The sequence below is a fragment of the Nicotiana tabacum genome, chromosome 21 (genome assembly GCF_000715075.1).
Source record: "Nicotiana tabacum cultivar K326 chromosome 21, ASM71507v2, whole genome shotgun sequence".
NCBI lineage: Eukaryota > Viridiplantae > Streptophyta > Magnoliopsida > Solanales > Solanaceae > Nicotiana > Nicotiana tabacum.
Window position 1 is genome coordinate 93,611,959 of NC_134100.1, and position 7,567 is coordinate 93,619,525.

General features: G+C 33.4%; 1 non-coding gene across 1 annotated transcript; it reads right to left on the reverse strand.

Annotated features, from left to right (window-relative positions):
* Positions 1-2,495: 2,495 nt before the first annotated feature.
* TRNAF-GAA (transfer RNA phenylalanine (anticodon GAA)) lies at positions 2,496-2,568 on the reverse strand. Its single transcript has one exon. It is a non-coding gene; the product is annotated as a tRNA-Phe (tRNA).
* Positions 2,569-7,567: the final 4,999 nt, after the last annotated feature.

Below are 7,567 nucleotides of genomic sequence, written 5' to 3' on the forward strand. Positions count from 1 at the left end.
GTGGCCTTGGCTAGAAAAAGATCACATTGAACTTGGACTTACAGTACCATGATATGGTACTAAGTTAAGTGTTCTTATTTCAAATAGAAAGCTTATTTGGTAAATTAAATGCTTATTTTACTCATATATATTTTAAAAAGTCCATTACACATGTTTGTATGAGCTAAAAATTTCCCTAGTTATGTGTGGGCCAAGTCAATATTAAGAGAGCCTTCGAAGGCTGCCACGCGTCATCAATGTATTTTCAACAAATGACGAAGATGAGGTTGAGTTGACTCACCAGAGGGACAAGGACGACCACTTCCTTTAGAATGGCAGTAATGACTAATTTTAGAGACATTATAGAAGAATATTTTAAGGGATATTCTTCTTATCTGTACTATTAGGTAAATAGAAAGATGTGTAGTTACAGCGGTGATGAGATACTCATTGTAAGAAACAACACATTGACATTCTCTGAAAATTTTTGTTTTATTACATACATACACAATATACCTTTTCTTCAGATCTGTACCCAACTTTTCTCCCACGATCCAAGAAGAATCCGAATATTCAAAGGTTCATCAATCATTTATCATTGTCGGGGGAATGTCAAAGAATCCCATCCCTTTTCTGTTAACTCACTTGGACTTCTTTACATAAATGCCATTATATATCATTTATTACTATTTAATGTCATTCTCTTTGTTCTTATTGAATATTATTGACCGTTGCATATTTATTGCTATTTGAACGGAACTTGTGACATTTTGCTACGTAGTCAGTTGAACGACCTTTTGTATATTAATATTGGCTAAGATTAACTCTATTCTATTAGAAAATATAATTGTTTAAATCTAGATCTAAATTTTAGATTAAATAATGTTGCTATTTTATTGCATTTTGCATTTGAATATTTTCATGATTGAAAATAAAAGATTAAGCTGCACAATGTACCTCTTAAAAATGGAATAAACATGATGCAGTCTCATAGAAAAAGCACATTTAGTCATGATTCTAGTAAAATCGTTCAAGTTGTCTTAATTAGGTTATAAGATGAATCAACAAAAATAATTAGAATTAACTACTAATTCCTTTTTCAACCTAATTAAGCGACCTAAATGTATACTGTATAGGGGTTAAAGTATTTGATTTCTCATATCATATTAGTCTTACTTTTTACGATGATAAATATAAAAAAAAAATAGAATTACGGGGTACGTTTAATTCACTTATGTTATAAATAATTTTATATAGTGGCGGATGAACCGCTTCGATAGCAAGTTCATTTGAGCTCAATATTTTTAAGAATAACTATTATAGATTACTTATCAACTTTAAATTTTAGTTCGGCCATTGATATTATATGTTATAACCGATTAAAAAGTTTGGTCGATGCGAGTACAATTTTAATTAATTATTTCTTGTTTCTAGTCATGTTCATATCAATTATGAAAGAGTTGAGTATCTACTAGGGCTGTTCAAAATCAAACCGAACTGATAGCTTATTGGTTTATTGGTATCGGATTATCGGGGTAATGGATGGTGAACGGATTGAGATTTTGTAATTAACGGCTTAACAATTTGGGTGCGAATTACTCAATTTTCTTATCGGGTAAACCGTTAACCCGTTAAGAATTTTTATATTTACACTTTTACTCCTATATATATAAAGTACTATTGAAACCCCTATGTATTTACACTTTGTTTGACCAAACAGGCTTGATGCCGATTTCTATTTGCCATAGTTACTTAAGAATGCATTACATATTAGATGAAAAATCTGTCAAGACTTGTATCAGTTGGACTTCTTCCCTCACAGAACAAACGGAAGAGGAATTCAAAGGGAAGGTTATCATTGAGGGGGTTAAAGTATGATGATCCTTTCTCGGACAATTCTTTGTCATGCAACTTAGCAAGTGTGGACAGCCGGTTGTCATTATATGTTCTAATACCTTTTGTTAGATGAACACGAGGATGATTGATAAGTTTTGTGGAACTGATCACTGATCATATTGTAGTGCAATGAACTAAAAGTACGTGACTGGATTTTCTCGTTTTATGTCCTTTTTTAAAATCTGCTTTTCTGGAAGAACGAATGCCCTTTTTGAGTAGTTCTAAAGATTGTTCAATTCAAAAATACCGTTTGGTTAGATCTTAGATGGTATTAAAATTTTGGTATTGATTTAAAACTGTTTGGTATTGATTGAATGATTATTCAAAAAAATTACTATTTGGTTTAGCCGATAAGCCGTCAGATAACCGCCCGATAATTGTTAATCCGATACAAATCTGCCTGTTGTCTTATTGGATGGCTAGCAGATTATTATATTTATAATCCGATAACCGTTAAGCCGAATCGTTAAACGTAATTATCCGCAATAAATACCCCTAGTATCTACCGAGTAGAGAGTGATGGAAAGAGAAAATGCAAAAAAAGGTCCCAAAGGCCAAGTGGCAAAGTCTAAACAGATTAGAATAGAGAAAAAAGCAAACAACGAAAAGCAAAAGAATATTGCGGTGAACGTGGATCGAACACGTGACCTTCAGATCTTCAGTCTGACGCTCTCCCAACTGAGCTATCCCCGCTTTCTGCAAATTTTATAAACTATTAACATCATTATAGAAGAACATTCACAAAAATATTTATATTATCAGGTAATAAAGTCGGTGAATATGAGGAGATGCTCTACGCGAACTAATCCACATTGAAGTAAGTTATGCATGAATTGTTTATCCGGTGATTAAATAATTAAAGAATTATTATGCAATAACTAATAATGAAGGTATTATTATGCGATAATAATGAAAAAAATATTTTTCATGAGTTAATTATTCTAAAAGACATTTATGTCTTTAAATGGTTTAATCCCTTCGTTGTTGTTTTACGTATCTTATCCCATATAAATTAATACATTAAATCTAACATAATTTAATGTATGTATTGTTTAATATCGCCAACCATTTTTATTTTGGGATTATTATTCTTATATCCTAACGAAACATTATATTATCTCATGCAAAATTTATTCTAGGATTAGTTATTCATATACATTATACTACAAACAAACGACCTTTAAATGAATATCCTCCTAATTGGTGTACGGGTAAAATCGGGGGCAATATCTACCCCGATTCCCCGCTGAGAGAATGGAGGGGAGCACGGATCTGCGAGATTATAATCGAGGTCAGAGACCCTTCGTATCGATACCATATCCGACATCGAATATGGTAAAGCGACGTGTCTCGGGCCATATATAAGTTCTAGACCTCGAAAGACACGGTGAACGGTTGTGCATGACGGATAGAGGGTTGTGATACTCGCCCTCAACCGGATATCACTATGAGCACGTGATTTTTGCCCGATAAAAATACTCCTACAAAATCCACAAAAATAAATCTTTCTAATTGTTTTTGATTTCATAGAATTTTAGGAATTCCTTTTTAATTGTTTGTTTGCATGTAGTTGTATTTTTGTGCATATTTAATATTTTAAAACCATAAAAAATAACAAAAAATATTTAATTCTTCATGGCATGGCATCTTAGGTTTAATTGTATTTTTAGAACTTAATTGCATTAGTAAATGAAAATCACAAAAATACCATAGTCATGTTTACATTTTAGCTTTCAGTTTTAAATTAATTAGGATTAAGTTAATTAATTATTTAAATGTTAGAAATAGATAATTAGGTTTGGCAAATTAGACTTGATTTAGGAATTAATTTAGGTTGTTAATTAATTTGATCAGGAGTTGAAATCAAAGAAAAAGAAAGGAAGGAAAGAAAGGAATATTTTGTTTAGTCATATGCGAAATTGGGCCAAAAGCACAATTCTAGTGGCCCAAGTACCCAAAGCCCCATACTGCCAGACCCAATTACCACCAAACCCAACCCCATCCAGCCCCATTAAACCCAAACGATCCCTTTTTGATCTCTTCGAATTCTCACCGTTCAAGCACCAGATCCAACGGTCCAGAACTCAACACCCTTTTAGATTTAATTGTCGGAACCCCTTCCTAACCCTAGAGACCCCAAAACTCATCTCCCTCACCTCTCTCATGCCCACCTTCCCCCGCCGCCGAAAATCGCCCTACGACGGCGGTACCACTTCAAACTCCCTCAAACTCACACCCCATACTCCTCCTCATCCTCAATCCAAATCTACCATCAATTTTCCCAAAAGACCCACCAAATCTTTCGAATTTCAGATCTAAGAAGTCATAAAAACCTAAATCCACCCCATTTTGAGTTTTCCCAAATTCCGGCCTACCTGATGTTCATACCAACGCTAATTGAATACTCTTGTTGAGAGTTATCAATTGGAGCTAGTTTTGGACCTATTCTAGGCCACCCGAATCCGGCCACTACCATGGAACCCCCATAATGTTAATTTTCTTTGCCGGTATATGGCGGACATTATCACATATAGCATTGTCTACACCTTGAGTGTGGGCTAATGCTCATGTAATGATGCCGGTTGTTAGCCGGATCTCTTTTTCGGGCAACCTTATCGTCAATGGGTAATCCTTCTTTTTATTTCTTTGATTACTGCCCATTTTAGGTTAGTGGATTGACATTTTTGTGTTATATGTTATAGATTAGGTTTATTTCAACTTAACGGCATATTTTTTGTTTTGCTTCAACTCTTGTCAAATTAATCAATTGATAGTTATTCTATGGTTGCATCAATATGTTGATTGTTAGTATATCTTCTCGTATGTTTAGCATGTTCTAGATTAGTTAGGATTTCTAATTCATCAATTCTGTGATTAGGCCAATGTTTTAAAAGCATAGCAGTCAATTTTAATTAGGTTAAAATGACTTTAATTAGTTAATTACATGTTTGAATTAGTTTAATCACATAAAATAGGTTTAAGTTTGAATATTGCTTGTTGTGCTGTGATTTTTAATCCATCTATTTTTTTTATGATAGTTGTTTGTAATTACTAAAATACCAGGGGGGAAAAAGAAATGAGAAAATCAGGGAATCTTAGTTTGGAATTGCCTAGAAGGTTCTAGAAAATGGGGCTAAAATGCAATAAATAGAAGGAATTAGGTCATATTTGGTTTAAAAGAGGTAATTTTCAGAAGTTAAAAAGAGTGAAAATGAGAAGAAACTTCTAGAAAGGGACAACTGTCCAAATCTGTTAGAAAAGATGATGAAGTTGGATACATTTGTCCATTTTCTGGTACAGAAAATGCCAATTTCCTGAATTTTAGGGAAGGTTGGCAGATTTCTTTTGGTCTAATCCCATTCCCTCATAAGGCATAGGAATTTTTCTATAAAAGTAACCTTTCTCCTCACAATCTAGGAGGAGTTTTTCAAGGGCTGCACATTCATTCACTCAAAAAAGATACGGCCTTTACACAAAAATTCTTTAAAATTCAGAATTCCTCCTTTCGTTAATTCACTAATATTTACATTGATTTATGAAAAATCCATTGTCCTTCACTTTCATTTTTAGTAAAGAAAATTTCTGAAAAATTAACTTTGGGATTTCAGAAACAAAAAAAACAACAAAGGTTTTCATTAGCTTGCTTCACTATCGGATAACTGTGTTTTTCAAGTTCTGGGTTTGAAGTTTGGTTGTGCTTCATTTTCTGTGTTGGCTACTGTTTCATTAAGCTGTAGCTGATTCTATTTTTAGCTGTGCTTCTCAAATTCAGAGGTTTATTTTCTTGTTGTTCTTTGCTGCTGCTGAGGTATTACTCTTGATCAAATAGGGTAAACTTCATTTTGTTTGAATTATGAAACTGTTTTCTACAGTATGGTGACTGTGTTTGATATTTATCAAATTGTATGTGTTGTTTAATTATTGTTGGAATGTGGCTATGAGCTATGAGCTGAATTATTGCAATGTGTCGTGTTAAACAATGACTAAGATCCGTTTATTTGAAGTTATCTATAGACCTATATGAAATTAATCATCTATACAATTTATTCTTTAGCCATGAAGTTTATAGTTTGTTACCAGTTAGAATTAGAGACTGTGATAACCTACACTTGATAAGGTGTTTGTTTAAGATGTAAAACTTTACTAGTGATGATTTTGGATTTGCATGACCTTAAAAGCCTCGGTGATGGATGCACACATAGCTCTAATTCAGGTTTCAATTGCTAATGAGTTTGGCTAAACAAGTAGATATTAAATCATAAGAAGGAAACACCAAAAGTGTTTAGATACTCCAGTGCAAGTGGTGTGTTGATTTCATCCTAAAGCTCTTATCTAGTTCAATTGTCATGGTTGCTCTGTTTTCCGGATCTATGTAGTCATTCATGAATTGTAATTAGAGTAATTGAAACTGTGATTTTGTAATTCTTTAATACTGCAAATGGGTATTGTTTCTTTTTAGGCTTGTATAATTGTGTATTGAATATGATTTAAGGTTAGTTATCTTTTATTGGGCCTGGTGTGGGCCAATTTTATAAAAGAATGTTTGGCCAAGGGAAGAAATCATGTTTCCAGTTGGTTATTGGAGTTTTATTATTCACTTGGGCTCAATTTTGAGCCTAGTGTTATGTGTTGATGCTTTTTAAAAAGGAATTAGCACATCTGGGCTTCACCTAAAAATTCACATGCAATTTGCTTAGCCCATTAGAGGTTCTTCCCCAATGTCTAATGAAATTGAGCCCAAATTTGTTTAATTTCCCATAGATCACGACTTTACCAATAATCTCAAATTAGAAAAGGGAATAAATCACAAATATTCGAGGAAATGCTTTAGGCGCGTTCTTTAAATTACTATCTTGATTGTGTACACGTTCACGTGACATGATTATGATTTTCTATGATAAATCCAAGTACACGTTCACGTGACTTTGGCCAAACAATCTTAATAACAATAAAGTATTATTAGTTGTGTGCACGTACGCGTGACATGACTTTAACATACCAAAACAAGACGAATACACGTACGCGTGATTCGAATAATCGAGTAATTAAAAGTGGTAAAAGGTAAAAATACAAATAGGTTCTAAAAATACGTAATTAAATAAATTAGTTAAGCCGGGTATGATTAAAGCGACCGTGCTAAAAATACGGAATCCGAGAATGCCTAACATCTTTTTCCGGGTTAACATAATTCCTTACTCGGTCTTCTGTGTTCGCAGACTTTAAAACATAGTCAAATTTTCTCGATTTGAGATTTAAAATAAACAGGTGACGTGGGACACCATAATAATTATTCCAAGTGGCGACTCTTATAATCAAATAAATAATCTCATTTCGAACAATGTCACTTTAGTTGGAAAAACTCACTATTCCTATCGAGAAAAGGGAGGTATGACAACTCTGGCGACTCTGCTGGGGATCGAACCCAGAATCTCTAGTTTAGGGTTCAGAATTCGAGCTTGTAATGTGATCTATACTTGGCTTTATTATTTGTTGATATTGCTGTGTTTGTGGGCCTAATGTGCTAATTGTCGCCCATTTACCTCTTTGATATTATTTGAACTGTATTATAACTGTCTTCTTACGACTCCCATCTAATTCTTCTAAAAATATGATACACATGTACATGTGATACACTTTTTCGTTAGAGGTCGTACCAAATAGAACGAGGCTGGATCAACAACTAGACCAGGTA